Below are 18,349 nucleotides of genomic sequence, written 5' to 3'. Positions count from 1 at the left end.
TGAACTTTCCATTTTTTTAAAGGTGTCCTTTAATTTCTTTCAATAATGTTAAATATTTTTGTAGAAATCTTGCAGCTTTCATTAGATTCCTTCCTAGATGATTGATGCCTTTGAAGCTATTTAAATTTTTTTGCTTTTTTAAAAAACTTTTTTTAAGAGGAGTTTTAGATTCACAGCAAAATTAAGAGAAAGATACAGAGATTTCTCTTACGCACCCTGCCCCTAAGTATGTGTAGCCTCCTGCATTATCAACATCCTCCACGAGAGTGGTATATTTGTTACAACTGATGGACCTACATATCATATCACCCAAAGCCCATAGTTTACAGTAGGGTTCACTCTTGGTGTTGTACATTCTATGGGTTTGAACAAATGTATAATGACATGTATCCATCATCATAGTATCATAAAGAGTATTTTCACTGTCCCCCACCACCTCCCGCAAATCCTCTGTGCTCACCTATGCATCCCTCTCCACTGTATTCCCCTCCTGCCCCCCACGACCCCTGGCAACCACTGATTGTGGACTCTCAACCACTGCGCCACCAAGGAAGCCCCAGATTGTCAATTTTAACAAAAAAAATCCTCTGGCATTTTGATTGTGATTGCCTTGGGTCTATAGATTGTTATGGGGTGCCTTGATTCTTTCACAACATTGAGTCTTTTGACTCATGAACATGAACTTTCCATTTTTTTAAAGGTGTCCTTTAATTTCTTTCAATAATGTTAAATATTTTTGTAGAAATCTTGCAGCTTTCATTAGATTCCTTCCTAGATGATTGATGCCTTTGAAGCTATTTAAATTTTTTTGCTTTTTTAAAAAACTTTTTTTAAGAGGAGTTTTAGATTCACAGCAAAATTAAGAGAAAGATACAGAGATTTCTCTTACGCACCCTGCCCCTAAGTATGTGTAGCCTCCTGCATTATCAACATCCTCCACGAGAGTGGTATATTTGTTACAACTGATGGACCTACATATCATATCACCCAAAGCCCATAGTTTACAGTAGGGTTCACTCTTGGTGTTGTACATTCTATGGGTTTGAACAAATGTATAATGACATGTATCCATCATCATAGTATCATAAAGAGTATTTTCACTGTCCCCCACCACCTCCCGCAAATCCTCTGTGCTCACCTATGCATCCCTCTCCACTGTATTCCCCTCCTGCCCCCCACGACCCCTGGCAACCACTGATTTTTTTTTTTTTACTGTCTTCATAGTATTTCCTTTTCCAGAATATCATATTATCATACAGTTAGATCTGTTCTCAGATTGACTTCTTTCACTTAATAGTATGCATTTAAAGTTCCCCCATGTCTTTTCATGGCTTGATAGCTCATTTCTTTTTAGTGCTAAATAATATTCCATTGTCTGTATGTACCACAGTTTATCCATTAACCTACTGAAGATAGATATCTTGATTGCTTCCACATTTTGTCAGTTATGAATAAAACTGCCGTAAACATCTGTGTGCAGATTTTTATATGGGTATAAGTTTTCAACTCCTTTGGATAAATACCAAGGGCAAATTGTATTACTGTATTTAAATTTTTAAATTTTATACAATTTATTATTGTATACTGATCTCATATCCGGCAATCTTGCTAAATCTGTTCATTAGTTCTGTTTTCTAGAGACCTGTTGGCTTTCCATATGTGATCTTGTCATATATGAATAATGATATTCATATTTCCAATCCACTTATTTTTTTGTCTTTCCTTATTACATTGGCTGGGGGCCTCTGGTACAATATTAAATAGAATTGTTGATAGTGAATATCTCTGTCTTGTTCCTGTTCTCAAGAATTAAGCTTCCAGTCTTTTGCTTCAAATGCCATGTTTGCTATAATTTTTTATTGACACCTATGATCAGATTAGGGAAGTTTCTTTCTATTCCTGATTTGCTAAGATATTTTATTATGAAATAATTTTGAAAATTTTATCAGATGCTCTTTTTGTATCTATTGAGACAACCACATGATTTTTCACCTTCGTTCTGTTGATGTAGTGAATTTCCATTGATGGCATTAAAGTATTAAACCAACTTTGCATTCTTGAAGTAAATGTAACCGAGCCTTGGTGTAGTCTTTTATATCCGGCCAAAATAATCTTTGCTAATATTTGTTTAAGGTTTTTTTGTCTATGTGTTTGGGTGAAATTAGCTTGTAATTTTCCTTTCTTAGAATATTTCTGACAGATTTGAGTATGAAGCTTATGCCGGCCTCAAAATAAGTTGAAAAATATTATTTATTTTACTAGTCTTTGAAGAGTTTGTGTGAGATTGGTGTTGTTTCTTTCCTTAAATAGCTTGAAGACTTCACTAGCTAATCAATGTGTGCCTGGAAGGTCTTTTTGTTAACTTTTTATTTTGGAATGATTTTAGACTTACAAAAAATTTGTAAAAACAGTGCAGATAGTCCCTGTATACCAATAGCTCTTAACTGGGGGTGATTTTGCCCCTCCAGAGGACATTTGCAAATATATGAAGACATTTTAGTTGGTCACAATTTGGGAGCGGAGGGAGGTAGTGCTAATGGCATCTGATGGGTAGAGGCCAGGGGTGCTGCTAAACCTACAGTACACAAGACTGGCCCTCATGACAAGGAATTATCCAGCTCCCTATGCCAGTAGCGCTGATATTGAGAAACCTTGAATGAGGTCGTTCATATCAGCTCTTCAGACTCATATTTCAGGCACAAGAACTAGAAAACAAGCTTGTATTAGAAAAATTGAACTAAAAATTACATTATTTTAGTCGGATATTATGATCATTATGTGTGTATATATATCATGGATGTTTTATTGCATGTAGATGTCCCAGTTCATTCAGGAAAACACAAACCATTCTAGATATTTTAATAGTAAGGGCTTTAGTACAGTGAATTGATGCTTATAAAATCATCGAAGCGGGAGGGGCAGTGAGAGTCAAGGGAGAGCTGGTGCTGCCTTTCAGACACTCAGAAAGTAGAGAATCAGGATGACAGTTGCCAGTGATCTCAGCTGCCCATAACACTGAATTGGGTGATTTGCAGAAGTTCATCCAAAAGCTTTTGCAAACTTCGCATCTGCCTTTTGCCAGTGCATCTACCTTCTTGAGAGGAGAAATGCTAGTTTATACTTCTCTTCCATCTTCCTAATGGCCTATAAATCGGAACCTTATTGGCAAGGAATTCTTGGCAATGTCATTATCCTTCCAGCCCCTTAAAGAGGAAAGGATAGAAAGGGGTGAGGGTAGTGCTGAGTTAACAGCAGACAGTATGGCACCGTCCAACCATTGGGTTACTCAACATTCTTACACCCCCTCCTGTCCATATTTATCTTCCATACAAAAGTAATAACACAGCATCCCATTTCTGCCTAATGTGATGCAGTTATCACTTCTTCAAACAAAAACATCCACCCTCTTCCCCCAAAAGTGAAGTCTCAGCGTTCCATGAGTCACTAGCTATATCCGGGTAATAATCATTCTTTTCTAATACGATCACAATCATCCTTTGATATGTAACTGCAAATTAAAATGTTAATATTCACCATTATGACTTATATACAAGAGTAGGAAAAGGGAGAGAGAGAGAAAAAATTATACTCTGGCTATGGGAGAAACAGTATTATAGATTGTTGCTGGTGTAGAGCATATACCATATTTCGTATGAGGGCATGTCAGCCCCTCATCTTCTTGTCACTGAACCTGAACTGAGTTGAATTTATTCAGCTATAACTGAATCTTCCACAGGCCATTCTACTGTTCTGTACTGCCAGCTGCTTTGTGTTGATGGGATACGTGGTAAAATAAGCGAATCCTGTGGGTACGGTCACTTCTTTTACTGTAAAATGAAATCCATTGTCAGAAGCTGTGTTGCGTGAGATACCACGATGGTCAATCGTCGTTTGGAAGTTTGTGTGCGGTGTTGCTAGCAGAAGAGCTATGGCCAGGGAAAGCATACAACTATCCAGTATAAGTGTCTATTCCAGTGAAAACAAATTGCTGGCCTTCCCATGATGATTTCTAAGGAAATCAACCTGCTACCCTGTGGATAACTGCACCCTCAAAGGAATTGTGCCATGTCAGGAACTCAGCATTTATTTATGTTAACAGTTGGGCCTTCACACTGGCTTAGATAGATGAACCTTAGTGAGGAACACGCATGTCGGTGATCTCAGCAAAACCTCGGTGTGTGCCATCCGCCCACTTTACTTGAACTTGCGGAGCAAATACTTGAACGGCCATGGAAAGAGGCTGCTAATGACCTACAGAACAGGACATCTTGATCACCTAATTATTGAAAGCTGCCTCAGCAATGAGTGATCTATGAATTCACTTGAGACTCAAATGTTCTCATACACTGTGTCCATTGTGCGAAGTTGATCCCTAGACCTCCTTGTCACCAGTTTTCCAATCTTGTTCCCTCTAAGTGCCTGACAATGTGGCCAAAGCGTTAGCCCCTGCCCACGAATCTAAATAGGTCTGTATAGATCTGGCGAGCTCTCTTTCTGGGCAAACTGAACAACTAGATGCACTGCTTATATGAGATGAATGCTCCCAGTGGGAGTGTCCCTTTTCCTCGTTGTCATTCAGGGCTACCCTGAGTGCAGCTATTAACGCTACAGCTATCCACTTCTGGCGGATAGCAATTTATTGTGTATCATCATCTGCAAACTAGTTCCACGTTTTTCCTTCCTTAACTAACTGGTGATAGGGATGAGTTAAAGGAGAGTTGACAATTCATCAGGAGTAGGTGCCACTCCTAGCCGCTCAAGCTAAACATTGAAAACAGAAGCTCTGATACATTTACCCTTATCAGTAAATTCCTACCTGGTCTAGTGCTCTTAAAATTCAGTCTCAGCTTTCTGTTCATATAAATTGGCAAAATATTGCAATCCTTTTGATGACCTTCCTGGGTCAGTCCTTGTACACATCCCCATAGAGCAAGGATTAGCAAACTCTGGCTTGTGAGATGACAACCTGTTTTTGTCAATAAAGTTTTATCAGAATACTATGATGCCCGTTTTTTAACATATTGTTTATATCTGCTTTTGCAACAACAGTGTTGAATAGTTGTAACGGAGATTCTATAGCCTGCAAGCCTAAAATATTTTCTATGCAGCTCTTTAAAGAAAAAATGCCAATCCCTGCCCTAGATTACAATAGAATATAACTCTAGTTTTATATCTAGAAGCAATGAGAGATGGTGGAGGTGCATTTGAGGAGAATCAGGATCTGCTTTAAGGGAAAAAATTGTGGGGTCTTCAGGCCTGGGAGGAAGGAAGTGCTAATTTCACTGGAACAGAAGAATGCAGATGTCCAGGCTTCTCAGTTCATTGGAATGCACACGTAAATATCATCATTTCAGTATTCAGGATCTCACTCTTTTTCAATTAACATCCAAAGTTTTACATAAGAGACTTGACAAGGAAGTGACTGCTGTTTATATTGTAATTCTGCAATCTTCAGTATAATAATTTAAATGTTTTGGGTTTTTTGTCTGTTTGTTTTTTTGGACATATCAACCCCTGAGACTACAAAAGATAAGAGACTTTTTCAAGGGATTCCTAGAAGTTCTATGGTTCTCTCTTGGTACTTTGACCCAAGATTTTAAAACCCTGATCTTGTCATTTTACTTCTTTTTAAAAAAATTATTGTTTATTTAGGTAACATTGGCTTATAACATTATATGTTTCATGTGTACAACATTATATTTCTACTTCTGTATACCCTACAGTGTGCTCACCACCAAAAATTTAGTTTCCATCCATCACCATACATTTGATCCCCTTTGCCCACTGTGCCCCGTCCTCTCTGGTGACCACTACTCTGTTGTCTGTATCTATGTATTTGCTTTTGTTTGGTTTAGTTTGTTAATTTATGTTGTTTTTTTTCCTTGTTTGTTTTTTAGATTCTACATATAAAAGAAATCATGCTGTATTTGTCTTTCTCTGTCTGACTTATTTCTCTTAGCATAATACCTTGAGGTTCATTTTTGTTGTCCAAATGGTAAGATTTCATCTTTTTTTATGGCTGAGTAGCATTCCATTGTACATATATACCACATCTTTTTTTATCTATTCATCCACTGATGGGCCCTTAGGTTTTTTCCATATTTTGGCTCTTGTTAATAATGCTGTGCTGAACATAGGGGTGCATATATCTTTTCTAATTAGTGTTTTCATATTTTTTGGATAAATACCCATAAATGGGATAGCTGGATCATACAGTAGTTAGTTCCATTTTTAATTTTTTGAGGAACCTCCATACTGTTCTCCATAGTGGCTGCACCAATTTACATTCCCACCGACAGTGTAGTTGGGTTCCCTTTTCTCCACATCCTTGTCGCCATTTGTTATTTCTTGCCTTTTCGATAATAGCCATTCTAACATGTGGAGGTTATATCTCATTGTGGTTTTAATTTGCATGTCCCTCATAATTAGTGATGTTGAACACCTTTTCATATGCCTGTTGACCATCTGTATGTCTTCTTTGGGAAAATGTCTCTTCAACTCTTCTGCCCATTTTAAAATCAGGTTGTTTTTTTTAAGTTGTTGAGTTGTATAAGTTCTTTACATATTTTGGATATTAACCCCTTATTGGATATATCATTTGCAAATATTTTCTCCTATTCAGTAGGTTGTCTTTTCATTTTGTTAATGGTTTTCTTTGCTGTACAGGAGAGTTTTAGTTTGATGTAATCCCATTTAGTTTAATGTTTATTTTGGGGTTGTTTCTCTTGCCTGAGGAGACATATCAAAAAAAAAATGTTTCTAAGACTGATGTCAAGAGCATACTGCCTATGTTTTCTCTAGAAGTTTTATGGTTTCAGGTCTTACATTTATGTCCTTAATCCATTTAAAATTTATTTTTGTATCCGGTGTGTGAAAGTAGTCCAGTTAGATTTTTTTTGCATGTGGCTGTTCAGTTTTCCCAATGCTATTTATTGAAGAGGCTGTCATTTCCCCATTGTATGATGCCTCCTTTGTCATAGATTAATTGCTCATATAAGTGTGGGTTCAATTCTGGCTCTCTTACTCTGTTCCATTGATTTATGTGTCTGTTTTTGTGCCAGTACCATGTTGTTTTGATTACTGTGGCTTTTTAATATAGTTTGACATCAGGGAGCATGATACTTTGCAGCTTTTTTCTTCCTTCTCAAGATTATTTGGGGTCTTTTGTGTTTCCATACAAACTTTAGAATTATTTGTTCTAGTTCTGTGAAAAATGCCATTGGTATTTTGATAGGGATTACACTGAATCTGTACATTGCCTCGGGGAATATGGTCATTTTACCGACATTAATTCTTCCAATCTATGAGCACGGTATATCTTTCCATCTATTTGTGTCATCTACAGTTTCTTTCATGAATGTCTTATAGTTTTCCAAGTATAGGTCTTTTACCACCTTGGTTAGATTTATTCCTAGGTACTCTATCCTTTTTGATGCAATGTAAATGAGATTTAAAAAAAAATTCTCTTCCTTATAGTTTGTTGTTAGTGTATAGAAATGCAAGAGATTTTTGTATGTTAATTTTGTATCCTGTAACTTTCCTGAGTTTATTTATTATTTTTAATAGATTTTTTTGAGGCATCTTTAGGATTTTCATGTATAGTATCCTGTCATCTGCAAACAGTGATGGTTTTACTTCTTCCTTTCTAATTTGATGTCTCTAATTTTGTCTCCTTTTCTGGTTGATAAGTCTAGGACTTCCAATACCATGTTGGAACAAAAGTGGTGAGAGTGGGCATCCTTGTCTTCTTCCTGATCTTAGAGGAAATGCTTTTAGCTTTTGACAGTTGAATATGATATCAGCTCTGGGCTTGTCATATATGGTCTTTACTATGTTGAGGTATGTTCCCTCTATACCCACTTTGTTGAGAGGTTTTATCAATATAATAAATGGACATTGAATTTTGTCAAAAGCTTTTTCTATTGAGATGATCATATGATTTTTATTTTTCAATTTGTTAATGTGGTGTATCACATTGATTGATTTGCAAATATTGAACCATACTTGCACCCCTGGGTTAAATCCCAGTTGATCATGGTGAATGACCCTTTTAATGTATTATTGAATTTGGTTTGCTAATATTTTGTTGAGGATTTGTGCACCTGTGTTCATCGGTGATATTGGCCTGAAATTTTCTTCTTTTGTGGTGCTTTTGTCTGGTTTTGGTATACAGGTGATGCTGGCTTTATTGTGTTATGTCAATTTCTCCCTTTATGTTTGTTAATACTTGCTGTATGTATTTAGGTGATCCTAGGTTGGATGCATATATTTTTACAATTGTATATATTGATCCCTTTATCATTATGTAATGTCTTTGTCACTTATTATAGTCTTTGTTTGAAAGTCTATTTTGTCTAAGTATTGCTACCCCAGTTTTCATTTTGTTTCCATTTGCATGGATACCTTTTTCCATCCCCCCCACTTTCAGTATGTGTGTTTCTATACATCTCAAGCAAGTTTCTTGTAGGCAGCATATATATGGGTGTTGTTTTTGTATCCATTCAGTCACTCTGTGTTTTGATTGGAGCATTTGGTCCATTTACATTTAAAGTAATTATTGATATGTATGTACTTATTACCATTTTGTTAATTGTTTTCTGTTTGTTTTGTATTCCTTTTTTCTTCTTATGTTCTTTTCCCTTGTGATCTGATGACTGTGTTTGGTGTTATGTTTGGATTCCTCTTTCTTTTTTTGTGTGTATCTACTATATGTTGTTGGTTTGTGGTTACCATGTGGTTTATATACAAGAAACATTTTTTAAGTTGATCTCTTAAATTCAAATGCATTAAGAAAAACCCTGCATGTTTACTCTCCACCCCCCCCGCCAAGTTTAATGTTTTTGACTTCATATTTTACATCTATTTGTTTTGTGTATACCTTAACTACTTAATGTGGCTGTAGATGATTTTACTACTTTTGTCTTTTAATTTTTATTTTAACCTTTAATCTTTAAAAGTGGCTCATCTACTACATTTACCATATATTTGCCTTTACCAATGAGATTTTTCCTTTTGTAATTTTCATATTTCTAATTGTAGCCTTTTCTTGTCCACTTAGAGAAGTCCCTTTAATATTTCTTGTAAAGCCAATTTAGTGGTGCTGGACTCTTAGCTTTTGCTTGCCTGTAAAACTCTTATCTCTCCTTCATCTGAATGATAGCCTTGCCAAGTATTCTTGGCTGTAGGTTTTTTCCTTTCATCACTCTAATTATATCATGTCACTCCCTTCTGACCTGCAGAGTTTCTCCTGAAACTTTCTACTGAAAGTCAGTGATAGTCTTATGGGAGTTCCCTTGTATGTAACTGGTTGCTTTTCCCTTACTGCTTTTAAGATTCTCTTTTGATCTTTAAGTTTTGCAATTTTAATTACAGTATGTCTTGGTACATTCCTTTTGGGATTGATCTTGTTTGGAATTCTTTGTGCTTCCTGGACCTGGATGCCTGTTTCCATTCCCAGGATAGGAAAGTTTTCAGCTTTTATCTTTTCAAATAAATTCTCTGCCCCTTTCTCTCTCTCTTTTGCTTCTGGGACCCCTGTAATGTGAATGTTAGTATGCTTGATGGTGTCATAGAAGTCTCTTAACACTATTCTCATTTAGAACAATTTCTTCTTCTTTTTCCTGCTTCGCTTGGGTAATTTCGACTACTCTGTCTTCCAGTTCACTGATTTGTTCCCCTGTATCATCTAATCTGTTGATTCCTTCTAGTGTAATTTTTCAGTCATTGTACTCTTCAGCTCTGTTTGGTTCTTCTTGTTTATATTTTCTAAGTCTTTGTAAAACTTCTCACTGTGAACATCTTTTCTTCTCCCAGGTTTGTTGAGCATCTTTATGATTATTATCTTGAACTCTTTATTGGGTAGATTGCTTATCTTCACTTTGCTTAGTTCTTCTGGGATTTTATCTGGTTCGTTTGTTTGCAACATATTCCTATGTTGCCTCATTTTACCTGATTCTCTGTGTTTATTTGTAGGTATTGTATAGATTGGTTACGTTTCCTGATCTTGGAGAAGTGGGTTTATGCAGGAGATGTCCTATGGGGTCCAGCAGCACACACCCTTCTGGTCCCTTGAGCTATGTGCTCTAGGAGTGCCCCCTGTGTGGGCTGCATGTGCCCTTCTGATGTGGTGGAGCCAACTACTATGGACACACGGGTAAGTGAGGCTGGTCCCTGGCCCAGTTGGCTGCCAAGCCCTGCCTGGTTTGGAGCCTGCCAGCTGCGGGTGGATGGGGCCAGGTCTTGGGGTGGCTGGTTGTTCAGCCTGGGGGTGTCCCGGTACTGCTGCCAACTGTCTGGTGGGCAGGGAATCCCCTGGCACTAAGGCTAGAGGGAGGACTCCAAAATGGCACTTGCCAGCACCAAGGTCCTTGTGGTAGAGTGACCTCCCCAAAATGTCTGCCTCCAGCATCTGTGTCCCCACGGGGTGTCCCAGTTGCCTCCTATTTCTCCAGGAAGCTCTCCAAGATCAGCAAGTGGGTCTGACCTAGGCGTCTTTCAAATAACTGCCTCCGTACTGGGTCTCAGGGCATATGAGTTTTTGCATGAGCCTTTTAAGAGTGGAGTCTCTGCTTCTTACAGCTCTCCAGCTCTCCCACACGCAAGCCTTCAAAGCTAGATGTTCTGGGGGCTCCTCTCCCTGATGAAGGACTTCAACTTGTCCTGGATATTCAACTTCTGCAGTTACAGTCACTCCAGGTGCTACCAGTCCCCCAGCACACTGCTACCTCATGACAAGTTGAGGATCTTGGGCGTGAGGGGCAGGCTGTCTACCCCCAGGCCCTGACCACTGCACCTAGTCCCCACTCATCACCCACTGACCCACTCATTGCTCCGAAGCTGGTCCAGGCCTTTCTGCCCTGTTTTAAATGAATTGAATATTCTTTGGAATTCCATTTTACCTTCTCTAGCTATTCCTATTTGAGGAATTTTTTTAGTGGTGTTTTAAAGACTACAATATACATCTTTGACTTACCATAGTTTATTTTATTTTATTTTTTTGCGGTACACGGGCCTCTCACTGTTGTGGCCTCTCCCGTTGTGGAGCACAGGCTCCAGACATGCAGGCTCAGCAGCCATGGCTCCGCGGCATGTGGGGTCTTCCCGGACCGGGGCATGAACCAGTGTCCCCTGCATCGGCAGGCGGACTCTCAACCACTGCGCCACCAGGGAAGCCCTACCATAGTTTATTTTTAAATAGTATATTATACTACTTTGTGAGCAGTATAAGAACCTTACGACAATATGGTTCTATTTATCTCCTCTTCCTTTGTGCTCTGTCGTGTATTTTACTTCTACATACGCTATAAACACCACAAAACATTGTTATTGTTTTTGCTTTAAGTAGCCCATAGTCTTTTAAAGCAGTTTAGATATAAGTGTATGTCTATCTCTTAAACATAATGAAATCGGTCTTTTTTTATTTACCCACATACTTTTCTTGTGTTCTTCATTCCTTCCTTCAGCTCTAAATTTCCATTTGGCATCATTTCTCTTTAGCCTGAGTAACTCTTTTAGCATTTCTTGTAGTGCGGCTCTCCTGGAGATGAAATTGCTTCACTTTGGTCAATCTGAAAATGTCTTTATTTTACGTTTGCTTTTGCAGGATATATTTTGCTGCATGTAGAATTCTAGGTTGTCTTTTTTTTTCTTCAAGTGCTTAAAAGTTGTCTTTTCATTGTCTCTGGCCCATCTTGTTTCTAATAAGAAGTCAGCAATCGTTCTTATTGTTGTTTCCTTGTATGTAATATATAATGGCTGCTGTTGAGATTTCCTCTTTATCTTGGTTTTCGGCAGTTTGAGTCTGATATGCCTAGGTGTGTGGTGTTTTGTGTGTGTGTGTGTGTGTGTGTGTGTGTGTGTGTCTGTGTGCACGAACACACATGCTCAGAGTTTGCTAATCGAAATCTTTAAAAAATTTTGGAAAATTCTCAGCCATTATCTCTTCAGTGGTTTCTTCGGCCCCATTCTCTCTCCTTTTCCTGTCATACTCTAATTATTACATCTATGTGTCCCATAGATCTCAGATACTTGATTGTATTTTCTCTCATTTTTATTTTTTCATTTCAGTTTATATAATTTCTACTGTCTTTAACTTTATAGATCTTTTTCTTCCTTGGTGTCCAGGCTGCTTCTGATTCCATCAAATAAATTCTTCACTTGTAATAGCATATTTTTCGTTTCTAGCACTTCCATGTGATCCCTTTTTATCATTTCCATCTCTCTGCTGACATTCCCCATATGTTTGTGAATGTTCTCCGGCTTTTCTAGTAGGTCCTCTAACACATTTTTGTAGTTATTTTAAAGTCCCTCTCTCATAATTCCGATATCTGATTCATCTCCCAGTTTGCTTCTTTCCTCCCATGATCATGGGGTCCATTTCCTTGTTTCTTGGTGTGTCTCATAGTCTTCATTGTACATTGGACATAGTGTATAAAAGAGCATTAGTGGCTGAAATAAATAATATTTCCTCCAGAAAATCGCTCATCCCTGATTCTATCAGGATGCTAAGAATCCCTAGCCCTGTAGAAGCACCAAATAAGTACCAGTAAGACATCAGATGTTCCTTTGTTAATCTACAGCTTTCTGAACCATGAATGATGTCTCTCTCTGCTTCACAGTCTGAATTCTAGCTTTTCAAGTCACTGGAAATATCTCTTTGTCCTCCAGTCCCGTCCCTGCCTTTGTGCACCTAAGGAGACCTCCCTGTGCTCTACTGTCTTGCTTTCAGCCTGGCAGTTACTGCTTTGCACTCAGTAAAAGCCCAGGTGCTGCAGAGAGATTTCTCCTCTCCTCTTTCTGCCTTGCTATGTCTCTGCAACGGGCCACTGTCTCAACTCGGAAAAGGTCTGAGCACCTTATACGGGATCTCTCTAAGCACTTTTGCTCTCCTTTCAGCCTTCAGCATACTATCTATGTGCCCTTGTTGAAGGCCTGTGGGAAATAGTGGCAGGTAGGTGATACTCTTTCTGTGGCTGGGTTCCTTGGGATTCTAATGCATCATGGAAGCTCACGTGCAGTCTTTACAAATTCATTAAAATATGGCTGGTTTCTCTTTATCACCTACTATGAAGTATTCTGTCCTCTTTCAGTTGCTCTGCTAGAATGAAAACACCTATAGGTCTCTACTCTTAAAGAAAGGCCTCTTTACTTTCTAGATTTTCATTTGGTTAGATTTAGTTCTATCCTCAGATCTCTGGTGGGTTTAAAAAATTATGATTTTGTAGCTTATATGGTTTGTTGTTATTTTTAGGGTGGTAGCAACTACCCTTGTGACTCGAACTGAGAAGGCCTCGGCTTTTAATGGCCTCTAATGAATAGGAGACAAAGTCTGGATCCAAAGAAGGGTGGGAAGTAGAATCCAAGATTCTAGCATAAGCCAGAACTCTAAGAAGGGTTGATGTAGAAAATAATGTTTCAAAGGGAGGTTTGTCTGTTTGCATGTGGCTCTAGGATAAGCAGGGAAAGAAAGATCGAAAGAGAAAGAAAGAGAGAAAGAAGGAAAGAACGAAGGAAATGTGGAAGGAAGGAAAGAAAGAAAGAAAGAAAGAAAGAAAGAAAGAAAAAGAAAGAAAGAAAAAGAAAGAAAAGAAAGTAAGCTCACACTCGTGCTGATTTGGGGACATAATTCATGCTACCTACATGGTCTGAATACCAGATGCCTGGCACTAGTGGGTCAAATCTTCCCTGTGTAATTCATGTGAAACATTGATTTCAGCTCTTCCTATGCCTAGGATAGTCATGACCTACAGTCCTGAAGTACACAGCTGTTCCAAATCACTCGATGCTGGACATCCTAACTGATGTTTTTGCCGTTCATGTATCAACTGGGCCTTCTCATCATTTTACAAAGGAAGGAACTCAAGTGTGTCAGTACAGGAGAGAAAGTAAAGAAGATCTGCACACCATGGTTCCTTAAGATGGAGGGCAGGCTGCACGCTGATATAAGCTACCCTGCCAGTTTCATGGGTGTCATCAACATTGACAAGAGTGGGAATTTCCATCTGATCTGTGACCCAAGTTGTTCATCAGATTGTGCCCGAGGAGGCCAAGTATAAGCTCTGTGAAGTGAGGAAGATCTTTGTGGGCACCATCCAGATGGACATCTTCTGGATTGATTTGGACCTTGGCCAAATCAATTAGCCATTTCATCAAGTTCTGCTAACCCATGTACATTGATGGGGAGTGCTAACCTGGGACAGATTGATGGTATCACCAACACACACACACACACACACACACAGAAAGAGAGAGAACCTGACTCTTGACCTGAGTCATGTGTAGGAAGCCAACGGCAATAGCTTTGCCACCAGGCTTTCCCAACATATTCATCATTGGAGAAAACAGCAAACGATGCATTTCCCTGCACCGAAGAAAGAGTACTTGCCTCAGTATTGCTGAAGACAGAGACAAAGACAACAGAGCAATGGGTGGGATGATTTCCAGAGGAGAGAAGTAGAGAGCTTCTTTGGCTAATTAAAGATGTATTAGCAGGGAGGAGAAAACAGAAACAAAACATTATTTTCAGAGAATTACCACCAAAGGAACATGCACTCACAATTAAAAAAAAAAAATTACTAAAACACATGAAGAAACAAGCCCAAATAAACAAAAGTCAGCAGAAAAAAATATAAGAAACTAAAGTGTCAGCCTCCCAAGATTGATATTGGAATTATTAGACTACACAGCAAGAACGTTTAATCTATCTAAGTTTTAGCTGCATGAATGAAAATGAGAATCTTAAAATCATAGCGCTGAATGAAAATAAGAGCAAGTCCCCAATCAATAAAATGGGTAAATGAATTTTAATCCATTTATACCACACAATATCATAGAGCAGTTTTAAAAAATGCACTAGAAATGTGCATATCAAGATGGGGGAATCTCAGAAATAGAAAGATGAGTGAGAGAAACGTTAAAAAATGCATATGAATTCTTTATATAAGTTTCAAGACCTGTAAAAATTAAATATTATATTAGTTAGGGATATGTAATAAAACTTTTTTAAAGTAGCTAGTAATTTATAATTCAGAATGCTGGTTTCATAGGGATGAAAAGGGGAGGGAGAAGCTCAGAGAGGGGGCATGGTGGGCTTAAAAGATTTATTGGGCTGTGTTTTATTTCTTAAGCCAGGAGGTTTAATGTAAAGGTATTTGTTTTTAGTAACATCACTTAAGTATATGAGTACAGTTTATTCATTATTTTGTATAAATAAATTATTTTTTTAAAAACTCAAATAAATCTTGTGTTAAGGTCAGTGGCCTAAATCCTTGCTAGGAAGACCTCACTGAATAAAAAAACCATTCTCTTTCTTGGAAGACAAAATATCAAATAGGTCCATCTAGTGGTGAATTAGAGAATCTCAAATACAGGGATACTCCAGCTGAAGGAATACCCTGGGATGTAAGGCATTTACTCAAAAATAGCCCATTCAGTGAACATTGGGGTGCATGTATCTTTTTTTTTGGCCCCACCGCGCGGCATGCGGGAACTTAGTTCCCCGACCAGGGATTAAACCTGCACCCCCTGCGTCGGAAGCATGGAATCTTAACCACTGGACTGCCAGGGAAGTCCCTGTATCTTTTCGAATTACGGTTTTCCCCAGATATTAAAAAAAAAATAGCCCATTCAAAAACCACGTACACAAATAGAAAAAAAAAATCTTGATTGATTGAATGAAGAACTCTTTGTCTTCAGACACATGGTAAAATTCTTTGGTTTGTCTCTAACTGGTTGAAAGACTAAAACTCAACCTCAGGTAATTTGTGAGACCCCAGCCTCCTTTGTCTGCATCACTTCTGCCCCTCGTTGGCAGGTTTCCCCCCTCACTTCAGGTGCTGCGGTGCTTTCCTCCAGACCTCCTGTTAGTAACTGCGTCTTCCCTGCCTGAGCATTGGATGACTCCTTCCTACCCCATTCTTCACCTGAGCTCAGTGCTGCTCTCACCTCTGCTTTAGAGCCATGGCGTATATACTCAGGCAGCTATTCAAGATTTAGGTCCCTCTGTATGTACGAACATACCGTTAAATGAAACTCGGCAGGGGATGGAACTGCACGTAGCATGTGTTCCCATTCATACTTTTTAAAAGGATGTATATGTTGTCACGTATATAGAATATCTGGGGAAGGACATACAAGAAACTGATAAACCTTTAGGGAAGGGCACTCTGGAGAAATTAAGTGAGAAAGAAACTTACATTTGGTTTTTTACTATTTATTGATGCTGATTGAGTTTTGTTACAATGTGCATGTGTGACTTCATACAAATTTTAAAGAGAAAATAGTGTGTTCTATATATGTAGATGCTATCACACTGATAAATAAGCTTCCTACAGATAAAGAGCATTGATGCTTTCTAATGGATGTTATATCTTAGTGGTTATAAGCCAACGCTGTGGTGTAAGGCAGCCTTAGATTGTCAGGGGAATGGTCTTGCCTGGATTGAAAGAATCTCTCTTGCATGTCTTTGGTTATATTCATTGCCCTTAATACTTAGCTGCACCTTTAGCTTTAAATGGTTTATCTGACAACTGACATGTTTTTCCAATTAGGTTGAAAAAAATCAGTTTAGGCGTTTTATTGAGGTTGGAGCCTTGATACTTTATAAATTGCCTGAAATCTAACAGTATTTCTGACCTGCACTTGACCTTTGCAGGATCTACCTTGGACTCTAATTGGAAGAAACACTGTAATTCCTTTTGTATAGCAAACTCCCAAATGAACGTGCAATCAAGTGTCACTTCAGCAAAAGCATGAGTGTTTCCTGAGCAGATCTTTTGTAGTGGATGGCATGCTTGTTTCCTCAACATTCCTTCTCCCTTCCCATTGTGTGGCAGCAATGAGCTTTGAGGAAGTGAGCTGAGCTCCATTGATGGGCTCTGGTCAGGAAGCCAGGGATTATTTCAAGGACCTAGTCCTACCTGTGTGTGAGGGGATGTAAACTGGCCCCCAAAGGCTGAAGATAAAGACTTTCCATTTGTTTTCTTAGGGAGAGGCAATTTCTCTCAACTGCTGGATGTAAATAAAGAAGTCAGCGGGCCTTACTGTAACCAGCAGCTGTCCTACAACCCAGAGGGGGACGAGTCACCAGTCGTAGAATGATACAAACCCTGTGGTTACAGAGCAAAGAGATAGAAAGAACCTATGTTCTTGATGACACAAGTGAGTTGCTCAAACAACCAACCCTGGAGGCTGACCCATCTCTGGACTTTGTGTAAATGCCAGCTGGTCAGTTTTTTAGTGTTTGAGTCAAATGCGCTTGGTTGATTTTTCTATTTCTTCCAACTGGAAGCATCGTGGAGCATATTTCAATAGAACAGTAAGAAAAACCCTCAATATATAAATTATACAATGTCTAAGCTAGATCTTGAATACCCTTCTCCAGATGAATTTCTTGAATATTTTAATTATAGAAGTGTAAATATATTTTAGAGTATGGATATTCATAAGAAGGATTGGATTTTACATTCTCATATTAGTATGGTAGAATGTCTTTATCTGTTCAGGCTGCTAGAACAGAATACCATAGACTGTGTGGCTTAAGCAACAAACATGTATTTCTCATGGTTCTGGAGGCTGGAAGTCCAACTTGTCAGCATGGTCAAGTTCTTGGTGAGAGCCTTCTTCCTGGTTTACAATGGCCACCTTTTTGCTGTATCCTCTCATGGCAGAGAGAGATAATCTCTCTCATGTTTCTTTTTATAAGAGCACTAATCTCATTCATGAGAGCTCCATCCTCATGACCTAATTACTTCCCAAAGGCCCTACCTCCAAATATCATCACAGTGGGGATTAGAGCTTCAACATATGAATTTGGGAAAGACAAACTTTCAGTGCATAGAATGGAGTATAACATGAATAGTATTAAACACTAATCTAGATAAATCTTCTATTGTTAGAGACAGAGAAAGAACCCTAGATTAACCATTAAGCAAATAAGCACATGTTCAGGTGTTTTAGTTCATTTGCGCTGTTATGACAAAAATACCATAAACTGGTTGGCTTATAAAGAACAAACATTTATTTCTGACAGTTCTGGAGGCTGGGAAGTCCAGGATCAAGGCTCCGGCAGATTCATTGTCTGATGAGACAGACATGGAAGACATTCACTTCCTGGTTTGTAGATGGCCATCTTTTTTTGCTGTATCCTCACACAGAGAAAGAGGTAAGGGATCTCTCTGGGACCTTTTATATAAGGACACTAATTCCATTCATGAGGGCCCACCCTCATGACGTAATCACCTCCCCCCAAATCACTCCTTTTAACATCATCACGTTAGGGTTTAGAAACTAACACTGTGACTCAGAAGCTACATATAAGTTCGTTGGCTTTTTACTTATGTATCTATATCTA

At 38.5% G+C, this 18,349-nt stretch overlaps 1 long non-coding RNA gene and 1 pseudogene across 1 annotated transcript in view; both read left to right on the top strand.

The window, feature by feature from the left end:
- Positions 1-13,814: 13,814 nt before the first annotated feature.
- Positions 13,815-14,455, top strand: LOC112404130 (40S ribosomal protein S4, X isoform-like; annotated as a pseudogene).
- Positions 14,456-17,010: 2,555 nt separating this feature from the next.
- LOC112404123 (uncharacterized) overlaps positions 17,011-18,349 on the top strand; it is a 56,238-nt gene continuing 54,899 nt past the window's right edge. Inside the window, exons 1-2 of the long non-coding RNA XR_003004049.1 lie at positions 17,011-17,157; positions 18,029-18,160. This is a non-coding gene — a long non-coding RNA (uncharacterized LOC112404123). The remainder of the gene's footprint in view (positions 17,158-18,028; positions 18,161-18,349) is intronic.

This window comes from Neophocaena asiaeorientalis, unplaced genomic scaffold, assembly GCF_003031525.2.
Source record: "Neophocaena asiaeorientalis asiaeorientalis breed wild unplaced genomic scaffold, Neophocaena_asiaeorientalis_V1.1 scaffold747, whole genome shotgun sequence".
NCBI classification, from domain to species: Eukaryota; Metazoa; Chordata; class Mammalia; order Artiodactyla; family Phocoenidae; genus Neophocaena; species Neophocaena asiaeorientalis.
This window is presented reverse-complemented; position numbering and strand designations above follow the sequence as displayed.